Below are 16,957 nucleotides of genomic sequence, written 5' to 3'. Positions count from 1 at the left end.
CTCAGCCCTTATAATCCGGCACCTCCCTTCCTGCCTCTCCGTATCTTCAGCATCATTCCTGCTAAGTGAAAGCCCTCCAGTGTTCCTGTGATTCCTGTATTCCTACTCCTGTGCTTCCCGTGTCTGCTGTGTTCCTGTGGCCCTGTTCATCCGTTCCTGTACCGTGTGCCAGTTCCTGTGTCCTGCTGTGCCTTCCTGGGTTCCTGTCCAGCTGTGTCTTCAGTCCGTGCCAAGCTTTACCAGTGTTCCTCCGTGTTCCTGCTGTCTTCTCAGGCTTGGACTGTTTCTTGCATATCCTGCTGTAGTACATTGGTTGCCACCACGGGCCTAGTCGCACCCGTGGAGCGAACTGGTGGCACCCTGCCAGCTTTGCGGCAGGCTCTGGTGAAGACCCGGTGCCACTTAGACTCCGGTCCCGAGTGTCGGCTAGTACCATCATCTCCCGCGGTGGTCCAGAGGGTCCACAGACTCTTCCCTAAGAGACTCCCTGACAGTTTGGCCCTACGAACTGTGACAATAGCCCAATTATTTATAGTTAGTGTTTTTTTCCCCCACTCCCCTTCTTGCAGAAATCTGTATGAAACACCATAACTTTTGATAGGAGCATGGAATAACTGTGCAATTGCCTCCAATCAACTGGCCATCTATTTACCTTTCACCCCATATCAGACAGGAGGGGTGTAAGTTTAGGTATGCTGGTCTTAGGGGATTTAATTCTGTTCCCGAATTGCTAAAATCCATGTAAAGTAAAACCCCTTTAACGCTATCCTGTTCATCGGTCTTCACAACTACAAGTTATGTCCAAGATTTTTGATAGCTATGATTTTCCATTGTCTCGTGGTTGCACTTTTTATTGGGTGTGAAGCTAACCTAAGCTCTTCCAAGCTCTTCCTCAACCGTGCCCTTCTCTGTGACGCTGTCCCTGCTGCTCTGACTCCATACTTACCTCTTCGTGCTCCTACTCTGGACCCAACTAGGCCGCATGCACGATCCTGCTTGCTAGAGTGCGCGTGCGCTGGCTCTTCAGGATTTAAAGGGCCAGTGCGCAAGTCAATCTGGCTCTGCTATATAATCCGGCAACTCCCATCATGCTCTGCCGAATCTTCAGCCATTTCCTGTGAAGTGAAAGCCCTCCAGTGTTCCTGTGTTTCCAGTGTTCCTCCGTGTTCCTGTATTACCAGTGTTCCTCTGTGTTTCCTGTTCCTGTGTTCCTGTTTCAGCGTTCCTGTTCCGTGTGCCTGCTCCGGTGTTCCTGCTGTGTGTTCCAGGGTTCCTTCCAGCGCTGTACTGCTGCTGTCATCCAAGACTTGGACTGTATTCTGCTATACTACCTTGGCACCACCGGGGGCTAGCCACACCTGTCGAATAACCTGGTGGCAACTCGCCGCAGCAAGAACATCCCGCTTTGTGGCGGGCTCTGGTGAAGACCAGGTGCCACTTGGACTCTTGTCCCAGGTGTCGGGTAGTACCGTCTCCCACGGTGGTCCAGAGGGTCCACAGACCCATTCCTAGACTCTCAATGCCTGACAGTGAACAGAGGTGAGAATGGCCACATTTCCTGCCTAAACAAACTTTCACTCTTTTGAAGCAAAATCAACCCCTGGGGTCGGGGGACTGTCGAACGATCTGGCGGACAACGTGTGGGATTTAACATGTCAAATTGTGTTGCAAGACATGCACTCACATACACCGGCAAGAAGAAGGTGAACTCCGGCGGACCTCAGCGGGGAAGCGATATATGCAGGATCTCAGGCGCACGATCTTGGTGAATTGCACCGGACTTCATCCTCGTCGGACAGTCTGGATCGGGGATCGCGACAGGACCGGGTAAGTAACGTTTATGTTATTTGTGTCACTAACCGAGAGAAGAGTTAGGATGGCGCTATACATGAGACTCACGCAGAGGTCCGAGTTGAGGAAGAAATCTGCTTTATAATTAAAATAGGACGCAACGCGTTTCAGCTCCGGACCAGAGCTTTCATCAGGCATAATATAAACTGGACAATAGCAGTGTTATATCCTGCCGTTTGACCGGGATACCGGAAGTACGTGAGAAAATCTTCTAAAACAGATTATTTAAATGAACCGTTGCTATAAACGCATGACTGTGAATTAAAATCAATATTCTATATGCATAGTTCTACCCAATATGTATGTAAAAACAACATCGGTAAATATTAGCATTAAACAGAGAAAATACATATCCATCTCAAGGTATAGTCAGAGGAAAAGTTATTTTCTTAGGGAGGCAACATATGGTAGAAGACACACATAATACAATAGCTCCGAGACCAATGACAGCTTAGCTGCATCCTGCTGATCCGAAGACTACGGAAAGCATCGAGGGACAATTTAGGAAAAAAGGCCAATGTGCTGGCTAGAGGAGAGCAAGTGCCAAGCTTGCAGCGGTAAGATATGCTGTCTAAATAATAGATGATGTTTCTTTAAAAAAAGAGGGGGTTTTTATCTAAGAAGACCAAATTGCAGGTGGTGTTTCTAAAATGAAAGGAAGCGAGGTTTATCTATATGGATTCGATTACCTCATTTAGTCCGTGTGGGTTCAATGTATTGAGCTTATATATCCAGTAGGATTCCCTGTGATTGAGCATTTTAACCCGGTCAGGAACATTTTCTGCTATTTACTCAATAGGTGTCGCTTTTATGCAAGAAAAATCCCCCCCATGCGTCAAAGTGATATGTTTAGAAAGGCTCTGTTTTAAAAAGCCGATTTTGGTTTTATGTCTATGCCCATTAATTCTCATTCTTAAGGATTGGATTGTACGGCCCACATATTACTGACCACATGAGCCATCGACAAAATTGGATGAACAGGAAAGATCATTTTTGACTCTGAATGTCTCTCTAGTGTTTTTGGAAGTGAATGTTTTTGCACCGTTGTTGATGGTGTCGCAACATAGACACAATTTGTGTTTGCACTTGGTGACCCCGGGTGTGTCAAAGTTGCGGACATGTGTACCCTTTTTATTATTGTTTTTTAATCGGCTGGGGGCGATCAAATTATTGATCGTTGTAGCCTTCCTGAAGGTGATCATCGGTTGTCTGGGGAGTATATTCTGTAGGATCAGATCTTTCATTAGAATACCCCAGTGTTTAGAGAGACTGGTCCTAATTTTTGCATTGCCCCTATCGAAAGTGGCGATAAAATTAAAAGGACGCTTTTTTTTTCATTTTGCGTTTTGTTCGCATATTTTTGATATGCTTGTTCGACTAGTTCCCTGTGGTATTTTTTCTCACTAAACCTTTTCTTCAGAACAGATGATTGCTTCTCATAATCAGTCTGGCGTGTGCAGTTTTTTTGTATCCGATGAAATTGGCTGGAAGGTATATTTCTCAACCATTTTGGATAGTGTGCACTGTTAAATTCTAAGAAGCTGCTGCTATCAACACTTTTAAAGTGAGTGATGGAGATGATTTTCTCTCCTTCTTTCATTAGTTCTAGGTCTAGAAAAACTATTTTGTCTTTGCTGAGGTTCATAGTGAACTTCAGACTCCAGCTGTTGTTATTAAGTTCCTCCACAAACTTTTTCGCCTTAAGTTCACTGCCCTACCAGATAAAGAACAGATTGTCAATATAAAGTCTGAAGTATACAATGTTTTTGGACCAGTATAAAGAACTGTAAATGGATAGAGATTCAAAATGCCCCATAAATAAATTAGCGTAGCTGGGGGCCGCCCGGGTCCCCATTGCCGTTCCACGAAGTTGGTGATAAATTTGATCTTGGAATTTAAAAACATTATGCTTTAGAATTAATTCCATACCTGTCAGTAGAAAGTCTATTTGTCATTGGGGTAAGGTTGTATGTTCAGACAAATACCATTGCATGGATTGTAGTCCCAGGTCATGTGGGATGTTTGAGTAAAGGGACGAAATGTCTAACGTCAAAAAAAGGTAAGTGTCCTCCCATCTAAATTTTTCAAGATCTTTAATCAGGCTGCTTAAGTCCCGGAAGTAAGAGGGAAGTTTGGTGACTATAGGTTGCAAAAATAAATCGATTACACGTTAGGGACCCTATTCCGGAAATTATCGGACGACCCGGAGTGTTTTTTTGGTCCTTGTGTATCTTGGGTAAATGGTAAAAGGTCGGCAGAGGTGGGTGTGTTATGGATAGAAAACCTTTTTCTTTTTTATTTATCACTTTGGATTCAAATGCTTCCTTAATGATCGTGTTATAATTTTTCTCAAACGAGGAATAGGGGTTTTTCTTTAATAGGCTGTAGTAAATAGGATCCCCTAATATGTTAAATGCTTCAGCCAGATAGTCTGCTCTGTTCTGTATAACTACCCCCCCCCCTTTATCGGCTGAACGGATGGTGATCCCTAGATTTGAACTCAGGGTTTTTAGAGCATCAATCTCCCCCTTCGTTAAGTTCTTACTGGTGCTCTGAAAAGATTTTATATTTCTAAAATCGTTAGCTACCAGAGAAAAGAACGTCTCGATGTGATAGCCTCATTGGGAAATTGGGTTGAAAGTAGATTTTTTTTGGTTGTGTGAAAATACCTTTGCTGAGTCAGCTTTTTTATGAATGTGTTTAAGTCGGGACAAAAATTCAGTCCTCTGCATAATACTGATTTTTCATCGTGAGAAAGGAGATGATTGGACAAATTAAAAATTTTTACTGTTTCCTTTGTATTTGTGTTTTCATTTGTGAGTTTAGAGGGTGTCGTGTCGTTATCAGTTTCCTGGTTCTTTTTCCTTTTTCCACTTTTCCTACCTCCTCTACATTCCGACCCCTACATACATAAAAATGCTCAACCGCAGGGAATCCTCCTGGATATATAAGCTCAATACATTGAGCCCACACGGACTAAATGAGGCAATCGAATCCATATAGATAAACCTCCCTTCCTGACTTACCCCTGAGGAAGTCAACAAATAGGTGGCGATACTCGTGGGGTCTGCCTACCCCCCCTCTCTCTCTGCCTACACCTGCCTGCCTTGCTTTATTGTCTCATGGTAACAACATGGTATTGTATATGTTGGGCATGTAGGGATCAATGCATCAGAGTTTTGTTACATTGTTCAATTGCACTTTTCATGCATATTTTTTTGCACTTTACCTCTATATGGTTATTCATATTCTGGTTCTTATGGTTAAGAGTTCTACTCTTGGCAGACTGTAGTAGGGGCTTTTAGAGCAACTTGGCCCTTGGCAGCTTTGTACACCCCTCTGGTGTACTTTTTAAGTATTTTTATATTTATTGTTGTCCCGTCTTGATCGTGTTTAAAATTGTTACTTATCCAATAAACATTTTTTGTTATATTTCTGTCTAACCTTGTGTACGCATCCCACCTTTTTCTTGTTTTGTTTGGATTGCATTTTATATTAACCCCTTAAGGACGCAGGGTTTTTTCGCTCATTTCTATCTCTCCACCTTCAAAAATCTTTTTCATTTTTACATGTACAGACCTGTGTGAGGGCTTATTTTGTGCGTAACAAATTTTACTTTCCTGTAATGTTATTTATTTTAACATGCCGTGTACTGCGAAGCTGAAAAAAATTCCAAATGTGGAAAAATTGAAAAAAAACCCGCACGTGCATCACGTTCTTGTGGACTCAATTTTTACGACTTTCACTCTTCGCTCCAAATAACACGCCTACTTTATTCTTTGGTTCGGTGTGATCGCGGTGATACCAAATATATATAGGTTTTATTGTGTTTTAATACATTTTCACAAAATTAAACGAATGTGTACAAAAAAGAAAAAGATTTTTTTGCCATCTTCTGACGCTAATAACTTTTTCATACTTTGGGGTACGGAGCTGTGTGAGGTGTCATTTTTTGCGAAATGAGCCAAATTTGCATTGCTACCATTTTGAGGTCTTTGCGACATTTTGATAATTTTTTATTCCATTTTTTATGTGATGTAAAAAGGTGTAAAAGTCGCATTTCAGACATTTGGGCGCCATTTCCCGTCTCCGAGGTCACCACCGGCCGTAACCATTTTTATATTTTGATAGATCGGCCTTTTGGGACGCGGCGATACCTAATGTGTCTGTGATTTTTACTGTTTATTATGTTTTATATCAGTTCAAGTGAAAGGGGGGTGATTTGAATTTTTAATATTTTATTAATTTTTTTTATTTTTTAAACTTTTTTTCTTTTTTTTTTCACTAATTCTTAGACCATCTAGGGTACATTAACCCTAGATCGTCAGATCGTTCCTTCCATATACTGCAATACTTCTTTATTGCAATATATGGCATTTTTGCAGCTCATTCATTACAATGAGCCACTGGCTCATTGTAACGAATCTGCAGAAGCCATTAAGCCTTGGGTAAAACGAAGACCCGAGGTTACCGTGACAACCGATCGGGGGCGCGGCGATCGTAATAAAGATGGCGGCTCCGATCCCAGGTTAGACTGTCTTTATGTTATTTGTGCCATTTCCAAGTCCTACATTTTTTTTAAATGTTGCAGTGGGGGCTGTCAATGTGCATTACCAAGTGTTCTATTCTTGTGTTATTTTATACCTTTTATTTTTCTAGTATTGTCATACTTATTTTTCTAATATTGTCATACACTTTTGTTTTTACCAATAAAATGGATTGCCTTATTTTGGCATGTCTGCGTTTTTTTTCATATTTAAAAGTACAGTACCAATAAGATTTTAGTACCATTCACGTTTAGAAGTAGAGATGAGCGAGCACTAAAATGCTCGAGTGCTCAATATTCGAGACAAACTTTTCCAGATGCTCGAGTACTCGTCTCAAATAACGAGCCCCATTGAAGTCAATGGGAGACTCGAGCATTTTTCAAAGGGACCATGGTTCGGGAATAAAATGTGTTAATTAATTGAAAAAGAATGTCTTCTGATAAGTTAGCAGATGTATACAAACATCTGCAATCTATTCTTCACTGTTCCGCGCGTATATTATCTCCCGACAAGTTAGCAGATGTAAAGAACAGTGAAGAATAGAATAAAAACAATGAACACAGGATCATTTAAGTGAAAAACACAGTGAAGAATAGATTGCAGATGTTTGGCACATCTGCTTACTTGTTGGGAGATATGCTGTCCCGGGATCCGCTGCTCTTCTTCCACTGAAGTCTCCCTGATGTCTCCGTGCTGCTCGATGTCTCCGTGCTGCCCGATGTCTCCCTGCTGCCCGATGTCTCACTGCTGCCCGATGTCTCCTTTCTGCCCAATCTCTCCGTGCTGCCCGATCTCTCCGTGCTGCCCGATGTCTCCGTGCTGCCTGATGTCTCCCTGCTGCCCGATGTCTCCCTGCTGCCCGATGTCTCCCTGCTGCCCGATGTCTCCCTGCTGCCCCATGTCTCCCTGCTGCCCCATGTCTCCGTGCTGCCCCATGTCTCCGTGCTGCCCCATGTCTCCGTGCTGCCCCATGTCTCTGTGCTGAATAGAATAAAAACAGTGACCACAGGATCATTTAAGTGAAAAACACAGTGAAGAATAGATTGCAGATGTTCGGCACATCTGTTTACTTGTCGGGAGATACGCTGTCCCGGGATCCGCTGCTCTTCTTCCACTGAAGACTCCCCGATCTCTCCGCGCTGCCGATGTCTCCGTGCTGCCCGATGTCTCCCTGCTGCCCCATGTCTCCCTGCTGCCCCATGTCTCTCTGCTGCCCCATGTCTCCGTGCTGCCCCATGTCTCCATGCTGCCCCATCTCTCCGTGATGCCCCATGTCTCCGTGCTGCCCCATGTCTCCGTGCTGCCCCATGTCTCTGTGCTGCCTCATGTCTCCGTGATGCCCCATGTCTCCGTGCTGCCCCATGTCTCCGTGATGCCCCATGTCTCTGTGCTGCCCGATGTCTCTGTGCTGCCTGATGTCTCCTTGCTGCCCGATGTCTCCATGCTGCCCGATGTCTTTGTGCTGCCCGATGTCTCCGTGCTGCCCCATGTCTCCGTGCAGCCCCATGTCTCCGTGCTGGCCCATGTCTCCGTCATGCCCCATGTCTCCCTGCTGCCCCATGTCTCCATGCTGCCCCATGTCTCCGTGCTGCCCGATGTCTCCGTGCTGCCCCATGTCTCCGTGCTGCCCCATGTCTTCGTGCTGCCCCATGTCTCCGTGCTGCCCGATCTCTCCGTGCTGCCCCATGTCTCCGTGCTGCCCCATGTCTCCGTGCTGCCCCATGTCTCCGTGCTGCCCGATGTCTCCTTGCTGCCCGATGTCTCTGTGCTGCCCCATGTCTCCGTGCTGCCCCATGTCTCCGTGCTGCCCCATGTCTCCGTGATGCCCCATGTCTCCGTGCTGCCCCATGTCTCCGTGCTACCCAATGTCTCCGTGATGCCCCATGTCTCCGTGATGCCCCATGTCTCCCTGCGCCCCCATGTCTCCGTGCTGCCCCATGTCTCCGTGCTGCCCCATGTCTCCGTGATGCTCCATGTCTCCGTGCTGCCCCATGTCTCCCTGCTGCCCCATGTCTCCGTGCTGCCCCATGCCTCCGTGATGCTCCATGTCTCCGTGCTGCCCCATGTCTCCCTGCTGCCCGATGTTTCTGTGCTGCCCGATGTCTTCTTGCTGCCCCATGTCTCCGTGCTGCTCCATGTCTCCGTGCTGCCTGATGTCGCCGTGCTGCCCCATGTCTCCGTGCTGCTCGATGTCTCCGTGCTACCCCATGTCTCCATGCTGCCCCATGTCTCCGTGATGCCCCATGTCTCCATGATGCCCCATGTCTCCGTGATGCACGATGTCTCTGTGCTGCCCGATGTCTCCTTGCTGCCTGATGTCTCCGTGTTGCCCCATGTCTCCTTGCTGCCCCATGTCTCCATGCTGCCCCATCTCTCCGTGCTGCCCCATGTCTCCGTGCTGCCCCATGTCTCTGTGCTGCCCCATGTCTCCGTGATGCCCCATGTCTCCGTGCTGCCCCATGTCTCCGTGATGCCCCATGTCTTTGTGCTGCCCGATGCCTCTGTGCTGCCTGATGTCTCCTTGCTGCCCGATGTCTCCATGCTGCCCGATGTCTCTGTGCTGCCCGATGTCTCCGTGCTGCCCCATGTCTTCGTGCAGCCCCATGTCTCCGTGCTGGCCCATGTCTCCGTCATGCCCCATGTCTCCCTGCTGCCCCATGTCTCCATGCTGCCCCATGTCTCCGTGCTGCCCGATGTCTCCGTGCTGCCCCATGTCTCCGTGCTGCTCGATGTCTTCGTGCTGCCCCATGTCTCCGTGCTGCCCGATCTCTCCGTGCTGCCCCATGTCTCCGTGCTGCCCCATGTCTCCGTGCTGCCCCATGTCTCCGTGCTGCCCCATGTCTCTGTGCTGCCCGATGTCTCCTTGCTGCACGATGTCTCTGTGCTGCCCCATGTCTCCGTGCTGCCCCATGTCTCCGTGCTGCCCCATGTCTCCGTGATGCCCCATGTCTCCGTGCTGCCCCATGTCTCCGTGCTACCCCATGTCTCCATAATGCCCCATGTCTCGGTGATGCCCCATGTCTCCCTGCGCCCCCATGTCTCCGTGCTGCCCCATGTCTCCGTGATGCCCCATGTCTCCGTGATGCTCCATGTCTCCGTGCTGCCCCATGTCTCCCTGCTGCCCCATGTCTCCATGCTGCCCCATGTCTCCGTGCTGCCCCATGGCTCCATGCCCGATGTCTCCGTGCTGCCCCATGTCTCCGTGATGCCCAGTGTCTCCGTGATGCCCCATGTCTCCGTGATGCCCCATGTCTCCCTGCTGCCCCATGTCTTCGTGCTGCCCCATGTCTCCGTGCTGCCCCATGTCTCCGTGCTGCCCCATGTCTCCGTGATGCCCCATGTCTCCGTGCTGCCCCATGTCTCCGTGCTGCCACATGTCTCCGTGCTGCCCCATGTCTCCGTGCTGCCCCATGTCTCCCTGCTGCCCCATTTCTCCGTGCTGCCCCATGTCTCTGTGCTGCCCCATGTCTCCGTGATGCCCCATGTCTCTGTGCTGCCCCATGTCTCCGTGCTGCCCCATGGCTCCATGCCCGATGTCTCCGTGCTGCCCCATGTCTCCGTGATGCCCAGTGTCTCCGTGATGCCCCATGTCTCCGTGATGCCCCATGTCTCCCTGCTGCCCCATGTCTTCGTGCTGCCCCATGTCTCCGTGCTGCCCCATGTCTCCGTGCTGCCCCATGTCTCCGTGATGCCCCATGTCTCCGTGCTGCCCCATGTCTCCGTGCTGCCACATGTCTCCGTGCTGCCCCATGTCTCCGTGCTGCCCCATGTCTCCCTGCTGCCCCATTTCTCCGTGCTGCCCCATGTCTCTGTGCTGCCCCATGTCTCCGTGATGCCCCATGTCTCTGTGCTGCCCCATGTCTCTGTGCTGCCTGATGTCTCCTTCCTGCCCGATGTCTACCTGCTGCCCGATGTCTCTGTGCTGCCCCATGACTCCGTGATGCCCCATGTCTCTGTGCGGCCCGATGTCTCTGTGCTGCCCCATGGCTCCGTGATGCCCCATGTCTACCTGCTGCCCCATGTCTCCGTGCTGCCCCATGTCTCCGTGCTGCCCGATGTGTCCATGCTGCCCCATGTCCCCGTGCTGCCCGATGTCTCCGTGCTGCCCGATGTCTCCGTGCTGCCCAATGTCTCCCTGCTGCCCCATTTCTCCCTGCTGCCCGATGTCTCCCTGCTGCCCCATGTCTCCCTTCTGCCCCATGACTCCGTGATGCCCCATGTCTCTGTGCTGCCCGATGTCTCTGTGCTGCCTGATGTCTCCTTCCTGCCCGATGTCTACCTGCTGCCCGATGTCTCTGTGCTGCCCGATGTCTCCGTGCTGCCCCATGTCTCCCTGCTGCCCCATGTCTCTGTGCTGCCCCATGCCCCATGTCCCGATGTCTCCGTGCTGCACCATGTCTCCGTGCTGCCCCATGTCTCCGTGCTGCCCCATGTCTCCGTGCTGCCCCATGTCTCCGTGCTGCCCGATGTCTCCGTGCTGCCCGATGTCTCCGTGCTGCCCAATGTCTCCCTGCTGCCCCATTTCTCCCTGCTGCCCGATGTCTCCCTGCTGCCCCATGTCTCCCTGCTGCCCCATGTCTCCCTGCTGCCCCATGTCTCCGTGCTGCCCCACGTCTCCGTGATGCCCCACGTCTCCGTGCTGCCCCATGTCTCCGTGATGCCCCATGTCTTCGTGATGCCCCATGTCTCCCTGCTGCCCCATGTCTCCGTGCTGCCCGATGTCTCCGTTCTGCCCCATGTCTCCGTGATGCTCCATGTCTCCGTGCTGCCCCATGTCTCCGTGCTGCCCCATGTCTCCGTGCTGCCCAATGTCTCCGTGCTGCCCCATGTCTCCGTGCCCGATGTCTCCGTGCTGCCCTATGTCTCCGTGCTTCCCCATGTCTCCATGCTGCCCCATGTCTCCGTGATGCCCCATGTCTCCGTGCTGCCCCATGTCTCCGTGATGCCCCATGTCTCCGTGCTGCCCCATGTCTCCGTGCTGCCCCATGTCTCCCTGCTGCCCGATGTCTCTGTGCTGCCCCATGTCTCCGCGCTGCCCGATGTCTCCATGCTGCCCGATGTCTCCGTGCTGCCCCATGTCTCCGTGCTGCTCCATGTCTCCGTGCTGCCTGATGTCTCCGTGCTGCCCGATGTCTCATTGCTGCCCGATGTCTCTCTGCTGCCCCATGTCTCCCTGCGGCCCCATGTCTCCCTGCTGCCCCATGTCTCCGTGCCTACCGATTTCTCCGTGCTGCCCGATGTCTCCCTGCTGCCCCATGTCTCCATGCTGCCCCATGTCTCCCTGCTGCCCGATGTCTCCCTGCTGCCCGATGTCTCCCTGCTGCCCCATGTCTCCGTGCTGCCCGATGTCTCCCTGCCACCCCATGTCTCCGTGCCGCCCGATGTCTCCGTGCTGACCGTTGTCTCTCTGCTCCCAGATGTTTCCCTGCTGCCCGATGTCTCCCTGCTGCCCGATCTCTCCCTACTGCCCGATCTCTCCCTGCTGCCCAATCTCTCTGTGCTGCCGCTGCCCGATGTCTCCGTGCTGCCCGATGTCTCCGTGCTGCCCGATGTCTCCCTGCTGCCCGATGTCTCCGTGCTGCCCGATGTCTCCCTGCTGCCCGATGTCTCCCTGCTGCCGCTGCCCCATGTCTCCCTGCTGCCCGATGTCTCTGTGCTGCTCCCCGATGTCTCTGTGCTGCCGCTTCCCCGGTGTCTCTGTGCTGCTCCCTGGTGTTTTTGTCCTGCTCACCGTGTTCTTCAATGTGTTCTTCACACATATATATTGTTCTTCACAAACTATTTTGTTCGCACCGTTCCGCGCGTATCTTCCGACAAGTAAGCAGATGTGCCGAACATCTGTAATCTATTCTTCACTGTGTTTTTCACTGTGTTTTTCACTTAAATGATCATGTGTTCACTGTTTTATTCTATTCTTCATTGTTCTTCACTGTGTTTTTTTAATTAAATGCTCGATCTCGAGCAGGGTAAATACTCGTCCGAGCAACGAGCCTTTTCGAGTACCTTAATACTCGAACAAGCATCAAGCTCGGACGAGTATACTCGCTCATCTGTATTTAGAAGGCTTCCTGACCACCACCTCTTTGTCCAAGGTATTACTGCCTTTCACCCATCATTATTTCTCACTTCTTCTACCACCGAGCCCTTACCACTGCCCTCCTTCTCCATCTGCACACAGAAACAAAGCAATTACCAGGAAGCCACCGCCTGCCCCATTTCTCCGTGCTGCCCCATGTCTCTGTGCTGTCCCATGTCTCCGTGATGCCCCATGTCTCTGTGCTGCCCGATGTCTCTGTGCTGCCTGATGTCTCCTTCCTGCCCGATGTCCACCTGCTGCCCGATGTCTCTGTGCTGCCCGATGTCTCCGTGCTGCCCCATGTATCCATGCTGCCCCATGTCTCCGTGCTGCCCCATGTCTCCGTGCTGCCCCATGTCTCCCTGCTGCCCGATGTCTCCGTGCTGCCCGATGTCTCTGTGCTGCCCGATGTCTTCGTGCTGCCCGATGTCTCCCTGCTGCCCGATGTCTCCCTGCTGCCCCATGTCTCCCTGCTGCCCCATGTCTCCGTGCTGCCCCATGTCTCCGTGATGCCCCATGTCTCCGTGCTGCCCCATGTGTCCGTGCTGCCCCATGTCTCCGTGATGCCCCATGTCTCCGTGATGCCCCATGTCTCCCTGCTGCCCCATGTCTCCGTGCTGCCCCATGTCTCCGTGCTGCCCCATGTCTCCGTGATGCTCCATGTCTCCGTGCTGCCCCATGTCTCTCTGCTGCCCCATGTCTCCCTGCTGCCCCATGTCTCCCTGCTGCCCCATGTCTCCGTGCTGCCTCATGTCTCTGTGCCCGATGTCTCCGTGCTGCCCTATGTCTCCGTGCTGCCCCATGTCTCCGTGCTGCCCCATGTCTCCCTGCTGCCCCATGTCTCCCTGCTGCCCCATGTCTCCGTGCTGCCCGATGTCTCTGTGCTGCCCGATGTCTCCCTGCTGCCCGATGTCTCCCTGCTGCCGCTGCCCCATGTCTCCCTGCTGCCCGATGTCTCTGTGCTGCTCCCCGATGTCTCTGTGCTGCCGCTTCCCCGGTGTCTCTGTGCTGCTCCCCGGTGTTTTTGTCCTGCTCACCGTGTTCTTCAATGTGTTCTTCACACATATATATTGTTCTTCACAAACTATTTTGTTCGCACCATTCCGCGCTTATCTTCCGACAGGTAAGCAGATGTGCCGAACATCTGTAATCTATTCTTCACTGTGTTTTTCACTGTGTTTTTCACTTAAATGATCATGTGTTCACTGTTTTATTCTATTCTTCATTGTTCTTCACTGTGTTTTTTTAATTAAATGCTCGATCTCGAGCAGGGTAAATAATCGTCCGAGCAACGAGCCTTTTCGAGTACCTTAATACTCGAACAAGCATCAAGCTCGGACGAGTATACTCGCTCATCTGTATTTAGAAGGCTTCCTGACCACCACCTCTTTGTCCAAGGTATTACTGCCTTTCACCCATCATTATTTCTCACTTCTTCTACCACCGAGCCCTTACCACTGCCCTCCTTCTCCATCTGCACACAGAAACAAAGCAATTACCAGAAAGCCACCGCCGATCTCTTCTGATGGTCCAATGTCCACATTCTCATTCTCCAATTAAAGTTATGGGGAATCTTGGAACTCTAGCTCTGCTACTGGGGCAGGTGGATGGGTCACAGAAACCCAGCTAGGGGAGTCAAGGCATAGCATGAATAAGTGCTCCTTGACTTGCTGCTGAAACACATTTGTTACTTTGAAGGGGGTTGAGGTGGAAGCTTGTGCACTTCCAACTTAGAATGAGCATGACGAAGATAATCTAACATAAATTGAGGCACTGTCTGTGATGCAACTGGCCAAAGCCTCAGCTTAGGGGGGCTTTTATGGGGCCTACCAATACATTCTGCACACCCTGGAGCTTACTTGCACCATCACCACCACCAGCAGCTCCAAGGTCACATCCATGTCCCTTAATTCCCGCTTTAATAATTTTAAAACAAATGCAGTAACACATTGTACTGTGAGGGCACCTTTTGATCAAGGTATTACTACACGCTATTCAGTGACAGGAGCACTTTTATGATCAAGGTATTACAGGATGCTACTCACTGACACAAGCAAATTTATGATCAATGTATTATGCTGCAAAATCATATGTCCAGCTTGACCAATCAGACGCATGCCTACAGAGGGCATGTGGTTTGAAGATGTTGTGGTAACAAGATGTATAGCTGCTCATCTAGCGTGAATGCAGAAAACCAACCGCAAGGGGTGGCGGTTTCTCTAGATGGAATCTTAGCAAAAAGCCTTTGATCCAGGTAGGCGAGCCTTTTCCTGCCTTTTCTCCCATCTGTTTGCAACCACAGCTCTCTCCCCAGCACAGGGCTGTGCTTGGCGTCGTCCATCTGGCTTTGCCACTCTGCCCTAAGTCAGCTCGTTGGTCTACGCAGCTCACCAAGTCTTTTCAAAGCACTAGAAATAAGGCAATCACAGCGAATTCCCTCCTCAACGTCTTTGGCTCGTTGGTCTAGGGGCATGATTCTTGCTTTGGGTGGGAGAGGTCCTTTGATAAAATCCCTGACAAGCCCATCCTTTTCCAAAGCTATCTCTAGTGGCTCTCTTCTGCACTATAGCTGCCCAAGAGGCAATCTGCAAGTCAGCTGGTGAAGCCTTCCAAGCACAAGAAGTAAGGCAAACACAGTGAGTTGTCCCTTGTCGTCTTTGGCTTGTTGGTCCAGGGGTATGATTTTCGCTTCGGGTGCGAGAGGTCCCGAGTTTTAAATCCCGGACTAGCCCTGGCATGTGTGAACGCTTCCCACTTTGCCTTTTCTTACGGTACCAAGCCTCGTCGTCTTTGGCTTGTTGGTCCAGAGGTATGATTCTCACTTAGGGTGCAAGAGGTCCCAGTTTCAAATCCCAGAGAAGCCCTCCCATTGTACGTCTAGCATCCTCCTCCAGCGCCGCTAGTTGCAGCTCATCATGTATGTCTGCCTTTTCTCCCATCTGTTTGCAACCACAGCTCTGTCCCCAGCACAGGGCTGTGCTTGGAGTTGTCCATCTGGCTTTGTTGCTTTGCCCAATGTCAGCTCGTTGGTCTAGGGGTATGATTCTCTCTTTGGGTGTGAGAAGTCCTGGGTTCAAATCCCAGACAAGTCCATCCTTTTCCTAAGCTGTCTGTAGTGGCTCTCTTCTTTTTTTTGTGCTTTAGCTGGCCAAGAGGCAATCTGCGAGTCAGCCAGCAAAACCTTCCAAGCATAAGAATTAAGGCATTCACAGTGAGTTTCCATTCATTGACTTTGGCTTGTTGGTCTAGGGATATAATTCTCGCTTAGGGTGCGACAGGTCCCAGGTTCAAATCCCAGAAGAGTCCTTCCTTTTTCCTCGCATTTTAACAAGATGTATAGCTGCTCATCTGGCGTGAATGCGGCAAACCAACCCTAAGGCGTGTCGGTTTCGCTAGATGAAATGTTGGCGAAAAGCCTTTGCTATTGTCAAGTGTGCTGGCTCGTTGGTCTAGGGCAGTGGTGGCGAACCTATGGCACGGGTGCCAGAGGTGGCACTCAGAGCCCTTTCTGTGGGCACCCAGGCCTTCACCCCAGGACAGAGTTCACCAAGCAGGACCAAATCCATCACATCTTCCTGCAGTCAAAGGCAATTTAAGAGAAGCGCTATTTTACAGCAACACTTCATTGAGTGTTTGGAACTACAAGAAAACTGAGAAGGTATTGAAAGAAGTGCATTATCTTTGGAGATCAGTTTGCTGGACCCACCATTCTTCCTGTACAAAGAGACCCTGGAGAGAAGCTACAATGAGAGTCTGAATTTTCCCACCTTCTTTCAACTGTATTGGTGGCCTCAGGGGTCCAATACAATTGAAAGAAGTAGAAGAACAGGTAACAGTAAGTTACTGCTTAAAATGACATGTTGGCACTTCATGGTAAATAAGTGGATTTTGGTTGTAGTTTGGGCACTCTGTTTCTAAAAGGTTCGCCATCACTGGTCTAGGGGTATGATTCTCACTTAGGGTGTGAGATGTCCTGTGTTCAAATCCTGGACAAGCCCTCCCTTAGTACACCTAGCATCCTCCTCCAGTGCCACTAGTTACAGCTCAACATGGATGACTGCCTTTTCTCCCATCTGTTTGCAACCACAGCTCTCTACCAAGCACAGGGCTGTGCTTGCCATCATCCATCTGGCTTTGCCATTTTGCACAATGTTGGCTTGTTAGTCTAGGGGTATGTTTCTTGCTTTAGGTGCAAGAGGTCCCAGGTTCAAATCCTGGACAAGCCCTGGCAAGTGTGAATGCTTCCCACTTTGCCTTTCCTTATGGTACCAAAGCCTTTTATGATGTCTTTTTTTTTTTTACAAGACATGTACGTTTAGAAGGCAGGCTGAATTAAATGTGCCTTTCTTGAGCAGCAGAGCCATCAGCAAAGCCTGTGGCCATGCTTCTACGATGGCTTGTTGGTGTAGGGTAGAGATTTGTTAAAATTAGTTTCGCCAAAGTTTTTGAAAAAATTTGATTTGTTCCGAATCGAATCATGACG

The 16,957-nt window shown here is 50.2% G+C and overlaps 1 non-coding gene across 1 annotated transcript; it reads left to right on the top strand.

The window, feature by feature from the left end:
• Window positions 1–16,628: 16,628 nt before the first annotated feature.
• Window positions 16,629–16,700, top strand: TRNAL-UAG (transfer RNA leucine (anticodon UAG)). The gene has a single exon. It is a non-coding gene; the product is annotated as a tRNA-Leu (tRNA).
• The last annotated feature ends 257 nt before the right edge of the window (window positions 16,701–16,957 follow it).

The sequence above is a fragment of the Engystomops pustulosus genome, chromosome 6 (assembly GCF_040894005.1).
Source record: "Engystomops pustulosus chromosome 6, aEngPut4.maternal, whole genome shotgun sequence".
Lineage (NCBI taxonomy): Eukaryota > Metazoa > Chordata > Amphibia > Anura > Leptodactylidae > Engystomops > Engystomops pustulosus.
The sequence above is the reverse complement of the archived record's forward strand: the minus strand, read 5'-3'. Positions and strand labels throughout refer to the sequence as shown.